This window comes from Mustelus asterias, chromosome 23, assembly GCF_964213995.1.
Source record: "Mustelus asterias chromosome 23, sMusAst1.hap1.1, whole genome shotgun sequence".
Lineage (NCBI taxonomy): Eukaryota > Metazoa > Chordata > Chondrichthyes > Carcharhiniformes > Triakidae > Mustelus > Mustelus asterias.
The window spans coordinates 45,628,957-45,647,095 of record NC_135823.1 but is presented as its reverse complement, the minus strand read 5'-3'; the positions used below and the strand labels follow the sequence as shown (position 1 = coordinate 45,647,095).

At 44.8% G+C, this 18,139-nt stretch overlaps 1 protein-coding gene across 1 annotated transcript in view; it reads left to right on the top strand.

Annotated features, from left to right (window-relative positions):
• Positions 1 to 18,139, top strand: part of LOC144510698 (netrin-3-like) — a 217,692-nt gene that overhangs the window by 22,798 nt on the left and 176,755 nt on the right. The gene's annotated exons all lie outside the window — the stretch shown is intronic.

Here is an 18,139-nt window from a genome sequence, read left to right as displayed (position 1 = left end):
AGAGGGTTAAAAAGAGAATTCCAGAACTTGCGTCCAAGGCAACTGAAGACATGGCCACCAATAGTGGAGCAATTAAAACTGGCGATGGTCAACAGGCCAAAATTAGTGGAGCATAGATATCTTAGAGGGTGTGGGGCTGGAAGAGATTACAGAGTTAGGGAAGGATGAGATCATGAAAGATTTGAAAATGAGGATGTAAGTTTTAAAACTGAGGCATTGATTAACTGGAAGCCAATGTGGGTTAGCGAGTTCAAGGGTGATGGATGAATAGGAGTCTAGCCAGGAGCATGCTGAGGTACTGAAGTGTAGAAGTAACAAAGGCATAGGCAAAGGTTTCAGAAGCATGTAAGAGCAGAAAAATAGAAGCAAACCATGCAGCCCCTTGAGCTGCATTGGCAGTCAATCTGATCATGTCTGATCTTCTGCCTCAACTCCACTTTTTCATCCATTCCCATATCCCACAATTTGCCTTTCTATCTCCGCTCTAAATATACTCAATGATGTAGCATCCACAATCTTTCAAAATAGAGAAGTTCATTGAATCACATTTTTGAAATATAGTCATTGTTGTAAAGTAGGAAAAATGGCAGCAAATTTGCGCACAGCATATTCTCACAATCAGCATTGTGATAATGATCAAACATTCTGTTTTTGTAATATTCATTAAGAGCCAAATATTGATTGGGGATATCTGGGATAACTCCCCTGTTGTCCTTTGCAACACTGCCATGGATCTTTTACATCCACCTGACAGAGCAGACAGGGCCTCAGTATGATGGCAGCACTGACAATGCAACACTCTCTCAGTACTTCTCTGGAGTGTCAGCCTGGATTATGCGCTCAACTATCTGGAGTGGGACTTGAGCCCATAACCTTCAGAAGGGTGCTACCCACTGAGTCACAGGTGTCACTTATGCTGTGGAAATAGAGTTGAGATGATCAACCATGATCTAACTGAGTGGCACAGCGAACTCGAGCGATTGAATGGCTCATTGCTGTTACTGAGGTACCAACTGACTGTACATAGTGTCCTGTGTGAGAGATTAGCCCTTTTCAACACCAGCAATTCTACTGGATCAACTGATATATCCTTAAAATGCTGGTTCATATTCTTTTGACAACCAGAGTTTTAAATAAGTAATCCAATGGAAACAACACATTTTGGAAAATGTTAAAATTCAGTGTAAGTTTTCAGAGAACATTCCATTTGGATGGAATCCAAATGAATTACTTATCTCAGAATTTACTGATGTTTGCAGAATAATTAAGAATTGCATATGCATTCCTCGGAGTTAGTTGCTCCCTGACCTGTACTAATGTTTTGAATATTTGACCAACTTTTCTTCTGTGCCTGCAAACATTTTTTTCTCTGTTAGTTCATTGGATATAGACATCACTGGTGCACCCATCATTGTCCTGAGGAAGTGATACTGAGTAGCCTCTTGAACCGTTGCAGTCCATCTGGTACCCACCCATGTTGTTGTTAGTGAGGAACTTTCAGGATTATGAACCCGGAACAATGGAATAGCAATATAGGCTGGGATTCTCAAAAGAAAATTCTAACTTCCCAAAATGCGGGAAAATGTGAGTAAATCCCGCTGTTTTTTTCAGCTTGATTTCCAGAATGAATTTCCGACGCTCTGTGCCACACAAAGTACTCTAGCATGATTCACTCTGAAAATCTGTGGGCTGTGCCTATTCCTGCTGGAGAGGCCAGCAGCATAGCTCTGAGCGGGTCACTGCACATGCGCAGATCTGTCAGCACAGATTGGCGCATGTGCATTGGCCTTGCCTTGCTGGCCTCCAGATTGCTGGCCAGTCCGATCGCTGACCTTCCCCACAATCCCCCATCACTGGCCTACTGATCCCCCCCCCCTGCAAATCGCTGGCCTCCTGACCTCCCTGAGCCAGCCCCGATGTCCCCAGCCCTCCCGCCCCCACCAATGACAATCCCCAACTCCTCGAACAGCCCTAACCACCACCACTCCCCCGCCATCCGGATGGCCAACCATGATCACCCTCTTCCTCCCCCCCCCCCCCCCCCCCACCCCACAATCCTCTGGCAGAGTGGCAGCAAGTCTCTCCAACCCCAGCGATCACCCCTAATAGGCGCTGCCTCCTTGGCACTGCCAGATGCCCGATGGGCAGTGCCAAGGTGCTCCTTGGGCAGTGCCCGGGTGCCAGGCTGGCACTGCCCAAGGGCCACCTCCCCTTTACCTCCGACCTCCTGGGGGGACCTCAATGGCCTCTCTTCCCTCCAGCAGGGTCTGGCTGCCTGTTCCCTGTTAGTGGGAATCCTGCTGGACTGAACCACTTCCGGTGGGGCGGGAGATGCTAGTGTGCTTGGAGAATTCAGTCCCGGGCCCGCTAATCAGATGGAAATAAAGATTTCTATATTGAAATCAGCTCCATGCCGATTTCTGGTGTGGAGGTAGTGACGCCCAGCGGGAAACTCGCAAAACGCCCCTGCTGATAACTCCTGGCCCGCTGTGCTGAGCTGGGAGAATCGTCCCCATTGTTTCAAGTTACGGAGGGGTATGGCATGGAGGGAAACTTGCAGGTGGTGGTATTCCCATGCATTTGCTGCCCTTGTCCAGCTAGGTGATAGAGGTCGAGGGTTTGGAATGTGCTGCCAAAAGAGGCATTGCAACTTACAAATGGTACACACTGCTGCCACCGTGTGCTGGTGGAGGAGGGATTAAATGTTTAAGGTTGTAGATGGGGTGCCAATCAAGCGGGCTGCTTTGTCTATAATTGTGTCGAGCTTCTTGAGTGTTGTAGGAGTTGCACTCATCTAGGCAAGTGGAGCGTATTCAGCACATTCCTGACTTGTAGATGGTGGACAGGCTTCGAGGAGTCACAGGTGAGTCATTCACCACAGAATTCATAACCTCTGATCTGCCCTTTTCTCTTGTTGGTGGTGGTCATTGTCTGGCACTAGTTTCGCAAAAGATTACTTGCCATTTATCAGTCCAAGCCTAAATGTTGTCCAGTTCTTGCTGCAGTGGGGTCTGAAATGTTTCAGTATCTGAGGAGTCGCGAATGGTGCTGAACATTGTGCAAGTTCTACGAACATCCCCAATTCTGACCTTATGTTAGAGGAAAAGTCATCGATGAAGCAGCTGAAGATGGCAGGGCCTCAGACACTATACTAAGGAAGCCCTGCAGCAATCACTTGGGGTGAGGTAATTGGTCTCTAACCATCACATCCATCTTCATTTGTGCGAGATATGATTCCACACAGTGGAAATTCTTCTTTCTAATTCCCATTCACTTCAACTTTTGCCCAAGCTCCATTATGCAACACTGTTCAAATGCTGGTTTGATATCAAGGGCATTTCCTCTTGCCTCACTTCCATGTTTGAATCAAAGGTGCAATGAGGTCTGCAGCTGAATGGCTCTGGCAGAACCTAAACCGAACATCGGTGAGCAAGTTATTGCAGTGTAAGTGCAATAGCTCAATAGCACTCAATAGCAAAAGTGTCAATGACACCTTCCACCATTTTGCTCATGATTGAGAGTAGACTGATTGGGTAGAAATTGGCCAGATTAAGTTTATCCTGCATTTTGTGGGCTAGACATACTGAGGCAATTTTCCACATTGTTGGGTCGATGCCAATTTTATCCCTGTGTTGGACAAGCTTGGCTAGGGAGTGGCTGATTCTGGGACAAAAGTCTTCAGTACTGTAGTTGGGATATTGTAAAGGGCTTTTCCATATCAAATTGTTTGCAACTGTTTCTTGATATTGTGTGGAGTGAATTGAATTGGCTGAAGATTGACATCTATGATGCTGGGACCTCAGGAAGTGGCTCAGAGAGATTGTCCAGTCAGCAGTTCCAGTTGAAGATTATTACAAATGCTTGTGTTCTCTTTTGCACTAGTGTTCTGGGAACCTCATCATAAAGGATGGATATGTTTGTGGAGCCTCTTCCTCCAGTTAGTTGTTTAATTGTCCACCATCCTTAATGACTGATGTAGGACCTTAGAGATTTGATCTGATTTTTTGGCTACGGGATCACTTACCTGCTACTATTTGGCATGCATGTCATCCTATGCTGCAGCTTTACTAAGTTGGCACCTTATTTTAGGCATGCCTGTTGCTGCTCCTGGCATGCAATCATGTGCTCTTCATTGAAGCAGGATTGGTCCCCTGGTTTGTTGGTAATGAAGGATTTGCTGGACCATAAGATTACAGAGTACGGTTGAATACAATTCTGCTACTGCTGATAGTTCACAACACCTTATGGATTCCCTGTCTTGAGCTGCTAGATCTGTTTGAAATCTATTATATTTAGCTTGGTGATAATGCCACCCTAAAAGGTAGACAGTATCATCAGTGTGAAGATGGGACTTCATCTCCACAGGACTCTTTCATGGACAGATGTATCTGTGACAGGTAGATTGGTGAGTGTGTGGCCAAACAGAATTTTCCCTCCTGTTGGTTCTTTCACCATCCTGCTTCAGGCCCAATCTGGCAGACACAATCTTCAGGTCTCAGCCAGTTCAATCAGTAGTGGTGCCACCAGGCCACCACTTGATTATGGACATTGAGGTCCCCCATCCAAATTACTTACCTCAGTACTTCAACAAGAAGGAATACTGTTTTGTCAGTCGGCGGGTGAGTAGATGATAATCAGCAGAAGCTTTCCTTGCCTAAGTTTGACCTGATGCTGTAAGACTTCATGGGGTCTGGATTCAATATTCGGGACTCCCAGGGCCACTCCCTTCAGACAGTATATTGTTGTGTCGCCACCTCTGGATCTGTTTTGCTGGTGACACAGGACAAATCCAGGGATGGTGATGGAGGAATCCTGATATTGGCTGTAACAAATGATTTGGCCAATGTGACTGGTCTTCTCAGCTCTCCCAACTATGGCACAAGTCACCAGATGTTAGTGAGGAGGATTTTGCAAGGTCACCTGGGCAGGGTATGATTTGTTTCTGTTTCAAGTGCCTGGTGATTGATGGTCTACCTGTTTTATTTATTTTCAACTTTTCTGTAGCAATTTGATACAACTGAGTAGCTTGCTAGGTCATTTCAAAGGGCAGTTAAGAGTCAACCCTGTCATGTAGGTCTGGAGTCACACCTAGGCCAGACCAGGTAAGAACCACAGATATCTTTTTTTATTCTTTCAGGAGATGTGGGTATCACTGGCAAGGCCAGTATTTGTTGTCCATCCCTAATTGCCCTTGAACTGAATGCCTTGCTAGGCCATTGCAGAGGGCAGTTAAGAGTCAACCACATTGGTCACATGTAGGTTAGACCAGGTAAGGCCAGCAGATTTCCTTCCCTAAAGGATATTATTGAACCGGATGGGTTTTTACGATGATCTGGTAGTTTCATTGTACCAATACTGAGACTAATTTATTAATCCCAGATTTATTAATTAAATGGATATAAATTCAAGCAGGTGCCACAATTGTATTTGCATTTGTGTCCTTAGATTATGAATCCCACCCTCTGGGTTACTAATCCAGCAACGTTACCACAATGCTACTATTCCTGTAGTTAGATTTCAATCTCTAGATTTGGGTTGAAGTCCAGCAGAGTAATGGGATGAGCCCGCTTTCTCTCCTGCCAGTAATCATGCTGTGTGAAATTAACTCCGACAGTCACAACTCATTTCCTAGAGGGCATTAGCCCACTGTGCAAAACTAGTATGAATTCAACACTAATTAGCAATTTCATTCATGCAGGATACAGGAAGCCTTGTCTGGAAATAGAAAAAGTGTTAAATTGGTGCCTGAAAGAGCATTGTCTGAGGCAGAGGCACATTGTTGTTATGGCATAGAGAGAGTTTTACTCTGAATCTAACTTGTGCTGTACTTGCTCTGGGAGTGTTTGATGGGGCAGCATAGAGGGAGCTTTAATCCACACCTAACAGCTGTGGAGCATTATTTACAAGATAGATACAGAGCAAAGCTGGTTGTGCTCTGTCCCAACAGCCCCTCTCAGTCCCAAATGCTCTTTCTAGTACAACAGTATGACATTATCAATATTAGGGTGGCATGGTGGCACCGTGGTTAGCATTACTGCCTCACAGCACCAGGGACCCGGGTTCGATTCTGGCCTCATGTCACTGTCTATGTGGAGTTTGCACGTTCCTCCCGTGTCTGTGTGGGTTTCCTCCAGGTGCTCCGGTTTTCTCCCACACTCCAAAGATGTGCAGGTTAGGTTGATTGGCCATGTTAAATTGCCCATTAGTGTCAGGAGGATTAGCAGGGTAAATACATGGAGTTACTGGCATAGGGCCTGGGTGGGATTGTTGTCAGTGGCAGGCTCAATGGGCCAAATGGCCTCCTTCTGCACTGTAGGGATTCTATGATTCTGTGAGTATCTTGTCTGAGTAAGGCACTTGATACAGTGTGAAATCATGAAGACTTTTCTCATAATAAATACAGAGAATGCTGGAAAAACTCAGCAATCTAACAGCGTCTATGGAGATAGAAATAGAGTTAATGTTTTGGAGAAGGATCATCGGGATTTGAAACATGGGGCGGGATTTTACGGCCTTGCTTGAGCCGAGACTGGAAAATCCCGTCCGAGGTCAATGGACCCTCCCATTGTCCGCCCCTCGTCTGCTCCGATTCCTGTGGTGGGCGGGGCGGTAAAATTCCGACGATTAATTTTATTTCTCTCTTCACAGATGCTGTCAAATCTGCTGAGCTTTTCCAGCATTTTCTGTTTTAATTTCCGATTTCCAGCATCCGCAGTATTTTGCTTTCATTTTAGAGTTTTCCCATTGTGTGTTCTTGATGTTGGATTATTCTGATTGCTTTTGTTGTACCTGCAGGCAAAAGATATCTCCAGGTACAAGTGATGTTGATAAATGTGTTGCTTACTAAATATTTGTAGAACTGGTCTGTGCCAGGTGTAATCTGTCACTAGCTACTGAAGAGCACCTTGTGGCTTCTGGGTTGCTGATACTTAGACTGGAAATGTGGGCACCAAGTATCTGAGTGGCATTTGCAGTGAAATAGAAAGGGGCATGGGAAGGATTTAATTTAGTGACGGTCAATGAGGGCTGTTGAAGATTTTAAGAGTTCACAGCTTTGTTATGCTGCTCGTGGCAGATGCCATCCTATTGAAATGTTAATGAAGGTATATTTATGGATAAGGTTTGCTCACTATCTCTTTAGGTGGTCAATTAGAAGGCTAGTTTTGAGTCATCACACTTTCTGTATACAACCCCCTGTGAATATTTTCCATTAGCTCAGAGGTCACTATCACCTTTGCACCTCACTCGCACCTTCTTAATTTAATTAATTTTAGTGTTTAGCATGCACTGAGTGGCTCATACTCACAGCTTCTCTCAGTTCTAGCCTGTCTTTGTCATGTTAAAACATTTGCCATTCAGTCCACTGACAACCATTCTGCTTCTTCTGTTTCTCCTCACTCTCTGGAGTCTATGGGGGAGGGGGAAGCTGTGTGGGTGGGGATGGGGGTGGGGGAAGACGGTGGTGCTTCAGTCTGGGAAACAGAGGAACTTAGCTGCCTTCATCCCATTAAAAGTTGACTTTTGAATGTGTTCAGTCCGTATGTGTGTCTTTCTGTCTACATGTGTCTGTACCTGTGTCAATCTGTGTCTGACTATGTGTTTGTCTGTTTGAATATGTCTCAATGTGTACTTGCGCCTGTCGTCTGTGTGTCTGTCTGTCTATGTTTCTTGCATGTATGCTTGTGTGCATGTGTGTGTGAGCATGTGCATATGTGTCAGAGTTTGTGTATGCCTCTGTGCATGTGTCAATTGTGTGTGGCTGAGTGCAGGTTTGTGTGGGCCTGAGAGAATGTTTGTATATATGCATTTCTGTGTGTGTGTATATGTTTCTCTGCACGAGTGAGTGTGAGTCTATTTGTGTTATGCACATACATGCATTTGAGTGTATGTGTACATGTGTGCGTGTGCACGTGTGTCATCTCTGCCTCAGCTCATCCATTGCTGAAGTCCTCATTCAGGTCTTCGTTAATTTCAGGATTGGATAATATAATTTACCCATGACCATATTTTCTCATCTGTAATCCAAAATCTGCTGGCCATGTCCTAACTTGCCCCAAGTTCCATTCACCTATCACTGCTGTACTTGTTAACCTATATTGGCCCCTCGCTAAGCAGCACCCAAATTTTAAAAATTCTCACCCTTGTTTTCAGATTCATCCATGGCCTCGCCCTCCCCATCTCTGTAACCTGCTGCAGCCCACAACCCTCACGATATCTGCGCTCATCTAATTCTAACCTCTTGAGGATCCCTGATTTTAATTGTTCCACTATTAGTGGCTGTGTCTTCAGCTGCCTGGACCTTAAACTCTGGAATACTCTAACCCTACACTCTCCGCCTGACTACCTTAAGCACTCCTTGAAACCTACCTCTTTGACCAAGCTTTTGGTTAACTGTTGTCATATCCACTTATGTGGTTGCTGTCAAATTTTGCTAAATGATACTCCTGTGAAGCACTGCGAGATGTTTTATTCCACTAAAGGCATTATATAACTATGAACTACTGCTGTTGACTGATATTTCTTGATTTGCAAGGGGCCATGGAATTTTGCATAAATTTATAATGGACATCTTTTATTAATCTGTTTATGAGGATTATCCATGAAGCTGATGCCTATCTTCAAGTGACTGAGGATGTACTTCTGAGGCTTTATAAAGCACTGGTTAGGCCCCATTTGGAGTACTGTGAGCAATTTTGGGCCCCACACCTCAGGAAGGACATACTGGCACTGGAGCGGGTCCAGCGGAGATTCACACGGATGATCCCAGGAATGGTAGGCCTGACATACGATGAACGTCTGAGGATCGTGGGATTGTATTCGTTGGAGTTTAGGAGGTTGAGGGGAGATCTGATAGAAACTTACAAGATAATGAACGGCTTAGATAGGATGGACGTAGGGAAGTTGTTTCCATTAACAGGGGAGACTAGGACGCGGGGGCACAGCCTTAGAATAAAAGGGAGTCACTTTAGAACAGAGATGAGGAGAAATTTCTTCAGCCAGAGAGTGGTGGGTCTGTGGAATTCATTGCCACAGAGGGCTGTGGAGGCCGAGGCGTTGAGCGTCTTCAAGACAGAAATTGATAAATTCTTGATTTCTCGAGGAATTAAGGGCTATGGGGAGAGAGCGGGTAAATGGAGTTGAAATCAACCATGATTGAATGGTGGAGTGGACTCGATGGGCCGAATGGCCTTACTTCCGCTCCTATGTCTTATGGTCTTATGGACTGAGGAAATTTGAAGTTGGTGGAAGCAGAGGCTGCCACTTTGAGTTTGCATACACACTGCATAGGATAGACACACTGAATGGGATATACATACTGTATGGAAAATATACACTGATAAACATATTGAATAAAATTCACTGAATGAAATACAAACTGTGCACACACATTGAATGAGATTCATACATTGATTCACACACTTTTAATGAGATTAATACACTGATACACACACAATGAGATTTATATACTGACGCACACAGTGTGATTCATACACTGATGCACACACAGTGAGATTCACACACTGATGCACAGATATTGCGATTCATACACTAATGCACACACAGTGAATCCAATTCACAAACCAATACACATACATTGAATTAGATTCTGACACTGATACACATACGCTGAATAGGATTTATGCACTGGTACACACATTGAATGAGATTGGGGATCATACACTGGATACACAGACACTGAATAAGATTAATACACTGATAAACACTGAATGAGATCCATACACTGATATACAGTGAATGAGATTCAAACACTGATAGATAGGCAGTGAATGGGATCATGTATGAACCTTTCTGATGAAAATTGAGTTGCACACCCGACAGTGAATTCTATGATTAATTAATCACAAGGTAAAATCTGCAGAACATTTTAAAGAGCTATTCCTTCAGCAGAATTCTCTGATTATCTATAATAAAGGCAAAATATTGCATTGCTGGAATCTGAAAAAAAACAAAAAATGCTGGAGAATCTCTATCTGAACATTAGATCTATTCTTTCCCCACAGATGCTGTCAGACCTACTGAGATCTTGCAGCTTTTTCTGTTTTTGTTCTTTGACTATCTTCCCGTCACCTGCTCTCAGTAATTTAACAATTCAAGATCCTCCCTTATTCCGCTGTTCCTGATCATCCTGGACTCACATTCCTGGAGAGTGTGGCTGTGATTGAGGAATGGTCAACTGGAGCTGATACTGTGAGGTTGGAACTTTGGACTCTGGGAGGAACTGACACTTTCAGAAAAGGAAAAATGGATCAAAATTCTGTGATATAAATGATAATTTGTACTGTTATTGGAGGAATTTATTTGTAGCTCAGGTTAGGATGGAGTTGTGGGGACAATGTCTGAATGTGGACATTCCAGCTGGTGGCTGTGATTGCCCTCTGGTTAACCAACTGATGGCTGTGATTGGCCTGTGGCCAATGAACCGGTGGCTGATTGGCCACTGGTTAATCAACCTGTGGCTATGATTGGCCTCTGGTTAATAAACTGGTGGCTGTAGTTGGTGTCTGGTTAACTTCCTGGAGGCTGCGATTGGCCTTCACCTGGCAATGGTGGCTGTGATGATCTATGGCTAACCAACCGATGGCTGTGATTTACCTCTGGCTAACAAGCTTATGGCTTTGATTGGCCATTGGTTAACCAACCTGTGGCTGTGATTGGACTCTCGCTAGCCAGCTGGTTGCTGTGATTGGTATCTGGCTAACCAATCGGTAGCTGTGAGTGTCCTCTGGCTATCAGCCATTGGTAAACTGCCATGAGTAACACACAAAACCCACTGATGGGGAAGAGTTAATGAAGCTGCTGGGGCCTTGTTGATTCACATTGTCCTGGTCCTGGAGGCTTTGTGGTTTCTGTGTTGTTTTGACGGTTGGTGTTGAGTCATTCCTCAAGATACATTGAGGGGGGATTAGAAAGTTAGAAGGTCACAGGGGTCACAATATTAGAATATTTATTTAAATAAGTCTGGGAATACTTTTGTTGGAGAGGGGCACAGGCAACAATACACTCTTGTGAAGGAAAGAGAAAAGAAGGATTAGAGCTTAATATAATCAATGGGTGAGTTCAAATCACATGGAGGCACTGTGAAAGGTTAGTCACACTGTTCTCCTGATTACCGGTCTGCATGGAAATGATAGTTAAAAGATGCAGCAGCTGATAGCAGACTTCACCAGCGAATTATGTATAAGACAGAACAATCTGCCCTGCTACCAGCTCTGTGCCAGTATATAGCTCATTACCCACTTCATGCCATGGCCCAGCTGTCTGCTAAACCAGCTTCACATACTGGCTGGCTGATAATGTGCTGCTTTAACAGTCTCTTTTATGTTTGCAGAAGTGATTTTCTCAGAGTTTCTCGTCATGGAACCTGCACTGCAGCAAAATCCAATTGCTCTCTCATTCTTATTTCTAAGCGAATAGTGTGTTTGACTGAGTAAAGTGTTGATGGCCCAGGAGAGTTCATGGGAGTAGGGGGCCATCGGTCTATCACAGGGCAAGCACAACCTGGGTTAGATACAGAGTAAAACTTCCTTTACATTGTCCCACCAAACACTCCCTGTGCAGGCGCAGATTATGGAATATAAATAGAATGAAACATCTTTCAAATCAGGACCAAAGGTTGGAGCACTGGTAATTTAGGTGTGTCAATTGGCAAAGGCTTCCGGGGTGGGGTGTACACTGAGCAGAGAGTAAGTGGGTGAAGCATTTTGGACAGAAGGTAGGGGGTGGGGTGAGAGGCATAAACTGAGCAGGGAGATAGACCCTGCAAGGTGGGTTCACTGAAAGGGAGATAATGGTAAATTGTACATGGATTAGGGAGGGTATGTGAGGGAGTAGGATACACTGAAAAGTGGCGTATACTAGATCGCCGTACTAGATAGCTGGGTATACTGGACAGTGGTTCATAGGAACAGGAGTAGGCCATTCAGTCCTTTGAACCTGTTCCATCATTCAATGAGATCATAGCTGATCTGTGGCTCAACCCCATATACCTGTCTTTGCCCATATCCAAAGAACAAAGATAAAGAAAATTATAGCACAGGAACAGGTCCTTTGGCCCTCCAAGCCTGTACTGACCATGCTGCTAGACTGAACTAAAAACTTCTACCCTTCTGGGGACCATATCCCTCCATTCCCATCCTATTCATGTATTTTTCAAGACGCCCCTTAAAAGTCACTATCGTATCTGCTTTCATTACCTTTCACGGCAGCGAGTTCCAGGCACGCACCATCCTCTGGGTAAAAAGCTTGCCTCGTACATCTCCTTTAAATCTTGCCTCTCGCACCTTAAACCTATGGCCCCTAGTAATTTACTCTTCCACCCTGGGATAAAGCTTCTGACTATCCACTCTGTCCATGCCCCTCATAATCTTGTAGACTTCTATCAGGTCGCCCCTCAACCTCCGCCATTCCAGTGAGAACAAACCAAGTTTCTACAAAGTCTCCTCATAGCTAATGCCCTCCATACCAGGCAACATCCTGGTAAATCTTTTCTGTACCCTCTCCAAAGCTTCCACATCCTTCTGGTAGTGTGGCGACCAGAATTGAACACTGTATTCCAAGTGCGACCTAACTAGGGTTCTATAAAGCTGCAACATGACTTGCTAATTTTTAAACTCAATGCCTCAGCCGATGAAGGCAAGCATGCTGTATGCCTTCTTGACTACCTTCTCCATGTGCGTTGCCACTTTCAGTTACCTTGGTACCTGTACACCCAGATCCCTCTGTCTATCAATACTCTTAAGGGTTCTGCCATTTACTGTATATTTCCTATCTATATTAGACCTTCCAAAATGCATTGCCTCACATTTGTCCGGATTAAACTCCATCTGCCACCTCTCCGCCCAAGTTTCCAACAGATCGATATCCTGCGTATCCTCTGATGGTCCTCATCGCTTTCTGCAAATCCACCAACCTTTGTGTCATCCGCAAACTTACTAATCAAACCAGTTACATTTTCCTCCAAATCATTTATATATATTACATACAGCAAAGGTCCCAGCACAGATCCCTGAGGAACGTCACTTGTCACAGCCCTCCATTCAGAAACGCACCTTCCACTGCTACCCTCTGTCTTCTATGACTGAGCCAGTTCTTGCCAGCTCACCTCTGATCCCATGTGACATCACCTTCTGCACCAGTCTGCCATGAGGGACCTTGTCAAAGGCTTTACTGAAGTCCATGTAGACAACATCCACTGCCCAACCCTCATCAATCATCTTCGTCACTTCCTCGAAAAACCCGATCAAGTTAGTTGGACATGATCTCCCCTTCAGAAAACCATGTTGCCTCTCACTAATACATCTCTTAAACCTTTGCTTGACAAAAATTTATCTACCTCAGGTTTAAAATTAGCAACTGGTCTAGCATCAACTTCCATTTGTGGAAGAGAGTTCCAAACTGCTGCCACCCTTTGTGTGTAGAAATGCTTCCTAACATCTTTCCTGAACGGTCTGGCCCTAATTTTTAAACTATGCCCCCTAGTTCTAGAATCTCCAACCAATGGAAATAGTTTATCTTTATCCTGTCTTTTCCTATTAATATTTTGAAGACTTTGATCAGATCACTCCTTAACCTTCTAAATTCTAGAGAAAACAGGTCTAATTTGTATAATCTCTTCTCATAACTTAACCTCCAAAGTGCATGTATCACTTATGTTGTACTGCCTCCAAGGCCAATATACCCTTCTTAAGGTGTGGTGCCCAGATCTCATCACAGTACTCCACGTGGGGTCTAACTAGGGTTTTGTATAGCTGCAGCATAACGTTTGCATACTTATACCCCAGTCCTCTAGGTATAAAGGTTCCGTGTATACCTTGGCAGCAGAGGTGGGGTGGGGTACACTGAGCAGGATGGGTAAACTGAGCGGAGGGTTACATTGAATGTGGGAAGACACTGAGCGGCAGTATAAACTGAGCATGATGTACAATGAGTGGGGATGGGTACACTGAGCGGGGAGGGGGGTACACTGAGTGGACAGAGTACACTGAGCACTTAGGTGTGGGGTTACATCTATTGTGGGGTTACACTGAGGGAGCTACATTGAGTGAGGTGGTACATTGAGCAGGGGGGATACACTGAGTATTATGATAGTCTGAAGGGGGTACATTGAGGTGTGGGGGATACACAACATGTGAAGCATGGGGGGGGGGTTACACTGAGCAGGAGGGTACACTGAGTGGGCAGGGGTACACCAAATGGACTGAGTATGGAGGATAAAATGAGTGGTGGGGTGGCTACACTGAACATGGGGTTTACACTGAGTGGAGGGTGGGGACACTGAGTGGAATGTACACTGAGTGGGAGGATAAACTGAGCAAAGGGGATACACTGACCAGAGGGGTGGGGGCTTGGGAGTATACTAAGCAGGGGTGGAGGTGCACTGAGGTGTGGTGGATGCACTGAGTGTGGAAGGTTACACTGAGTCAGGGGTGCGTGTAGTATACTCAGCAGGGGTAGTTACATTGAGCAAGGGAGTAAACTGAGTCGGGGGCTTAGTTTGAGAAAATAGCTACACTTAGCAGGGGACAATGCACAGAGTGGTGGATGGTGGGGGTGGGTAAACTGAGATGGGAGGGGTTTTTACACTGAGCCTTGTAATCTTGTTTAATATTTTGTGCCTTTCTTGTGTTTCCAGAAGCACGGTCCCTCAAAGCTCTGATTTTGAACTTCGTTCCTGAAAGGACAAACACTTTATGATGGGATCAAACTCACTATTCTTCCTTCCCTCTTTTCCATTCCCCACTTTCACTATTATTTACTTAACTAAAATGCAGACATTATTGTAATCTCTGTGTATCCTCAGGAGACTTATTCTGTTTTAGGTCCCTCTGTCTTTGGGACCCTGGGCCCCCTTGTGTCTGAAATTGAGTTTGTTTGTCCCTGTGTCCATTTGTCCCTGTTCCCTCTGTACCTTGTTGATGTACTTATGATGCACATTCATTCGAATGCAGCATTCTAATCCTTTTATGCACAGACACTAAATGAGCCCATTTCACTGGCGTGAGTGATTGGGGCCCCATTTTTGCCTCTGATTGCCTCTGTTTCACACATGCACACAGTCTTTTTAGAAAATGTTTTGTGCCCGATTTTTCATTATATCAATTCCTGGACCCCAACCTGAACTTTGCTGGCATCATTCCAAAGTGGGTGTGTAGAGCCAGGGTGCAATGTGTGTCTCCTACAGGGACTAAAAAACACAGCTTTCAAAACAGCTTGTATTGAAAACCTTTCACACCATGAAACACTGTGCTTGATCGGAAGCCTTTATTAATCAATCAACTAATTTCACTGTCTTTAAAAATAGCCTTTATCTATCAATTTTTAAAAAAATATTCCTGTTGAAAATAGGCAGCAGTTGATTGAGAGGAAACTGCAGATTGTTAATGACTTTCCCAGCTGTTGAGAAACATTGGCCCTGCTATTATTAGTTCTACTGTCTCTTCTACTCAGTGCCTCAACAAAAGCCCTTGAGTCTTATTGTGAGTTTGGCTCAGTACATCACTGAACGGACCTTAACACAGGCCTTGCTCACATAAACAGGGGCCTCATGTGACATTATTCAAACTCAAGTATAGTGCATACCATTCTCAATCCCTTGAATTATATCCCTTCTCAAAGAGAATTGTAGAAAAAGGACTGTTGCAAATGTTTCTTTTATTAAATAAATCCTCTCAGCCCCTGATGGCTACATACGGCCAATAAGTGACAGAGCAGAGGGTCTGACTCTTGCTGCATCTTGTGACCTTAACCACTGCAATGGTAGTGCCTCTGGGTCAGAGAGGCAGGAAGGGGTCAGATGGTCAGCGTTCCTGTTCCTCATCATTAAACAGCCTTCTCTGTAGTGGCAGTGTCGATTCGGATGTGAGGGGGATCAGCTGGGCTGACACCCCATTAACAAATAGCCATTAATATGAGGATCGCATACCACAGATAGCTACTTAAGTAGGCACTGGACAAAAGCAGTGGGTCTATTGCCATGAAGTCGCCTCTTTGGGGTAGGAGGTGGTCAACGGGGGAATCCACTAGCACTGTCAGACGATGCACAGGAATCCTGGTGCCCCGCTGAATGGGGCATTGGCCAAAAATCAGGATGCCAGCTGGGCCTGAAGATAATTGGATTCACCTGTCCTGCCCTGCTGAACTTAATTGCATTCCTGCCCACATCCGAAAATTATGCAAACTTGCCTAACTGTAACACAATTTGCGATCTGGATGACCCATTCATTGTCTTCCCACCGTGCACTCACCTCCCCAGTGAGAAATGTGCCGGGCAGGCTTTGGTGCCGGTAACGACCAGCTTCGACCTGGCGTGTTGGATACTGAGGGGGTGGTCAGGGAGATAGGTTCAGGCCATTTGCCTTCTGACGCTGCTAGGCTGCAGAGGAAGGGTCCCCCAAGGGTCCTGGGGGTTGGATGGTCTCAGGCTGAGTACAAGGGGTGGATCTCGACACTGTCCTTCAGAATGGGGGTTCGTGGCTAGATTGCCCCTTCTAGCCCTGGCAGACCTAAAAATCAGACCTGAAGATCACCCAGGCCTGGGCATTTCAGGCAGCTCTCTCCTCAACATCTTAATTCCTGCCTGTCATCTGCGAGAACTTTGAAGTGGCCTGGTGACCTTAATCTGCATGCCCCCTAGTCACCTGGCAGACTTTTAAATCACAGTAGCATTCCATTTTGCATCAGGGATTTCCCTTTCTCTCTTTCTCAAAAGCTGCAGGTGTGAGCAGACCCCCTTGAAGCCTTCTGACATAGACAAGATGTCACTTTCATGGGGGTTGTGGGGAGGGGGTCCCTTCTCCACAGCTGTTCACAGCCTTATACTATTCACACAGCTTTCATTTGAAGTCTCTGTGCCTTCCTAGAGAGCTCAGAGTCTTTGAAATACCTTCCAACCCTTTGAAAACCTTTGTTTCCATTCAATTTCAGTCCAGTTCTTTTAGCTCTCATTTGATTTACAGCTCAGTGGTTTTCTACTCAGCCTCCAGACAGCTGTGTTTATTCACCTTTCCTTTCATGCTTGAATGCATCTCAAGTAGCCCAGGTGTTCCTAGTAGCAATGTTTACACAAAAGAGGAACTGAACAATACTTAGCTCCTTTGAAGTTGCCTGCAGCTCTCCTGGTCAGCGAGGAGGGTCACCATTTCCTTTTTTGGGGGGGAGGGAGTTTGTCTGCAACCGTGGAGATTGGGGCGCCATTTAAAAATGGTACCAAGATCTCTAAAAGGCCAGGCTGGCTGGCGTGATTTGCAGGATGCATGAGTTTGCATCCATCAGGTGGAAGAATTCCAGCTTTCCTACTGGCATGGCACTTAGTCCCAATTCGGGGGAATCGTACCCAATATCTTTGTTTCCATCTTAACAACACGCTATATTTTTCCCTCATATTCCTTTGTCAATCATTTTAAATCTATGGTGTCTGGTTACTCTCCTTCCTGTAACTGGAAACAGTTTTTCCTTAATTACTCCATCAAAACTCTTTATGATTTTGAACATCTCAATTAAATCTCCTCTTAACCTTCTCTGCTCGAGGGAGAACAATCACAGTTTCCCCATATAACTGAAGTCTGTCATCCCTGGTACGATTCTCGTCAATATCTTCTGCATTTTCTCGAAGGTTTTGCCATTCTTCTTGTTCTCCAGAATTAGCCACAAACACCAGCTGAGGCCCAACCAGTAATTTCTGAAGGTTTGGTGTAATTTCTTTACTTTTGTACTCTAGTCCTCTATCAAGAATCCTATTTTTTAACAGCCTTCTTAACTTGTACTTCAGAGATTTGTGTACATATATACCTGAGGTCTTTTTGTTCCTGCACCTTCTTTAGAATTGTATCAGTTTGAGTTATATTGTGCCTTCTGATTCTTCATACCAAAATGAATCTCATCACAAAGCAAAATACAATACTGCAAATGCTGGAAATCTGAAATAAAAGCCCAATATGCCGGAAATACGCATTGGGTCACGCAACATCTGTGGAGAGAGAAGCAGAGTTAACAATTCAGGTCAATGACCTTTCTTCAGACTGGTCAAATGTCATGATGAAAAGTTGCAGACTTGAAAGGTTGTCTCTATTTCTCACTCCACTGATGCTGAGTGTTTCCAGCATTTCCGGGGACAGGGTCT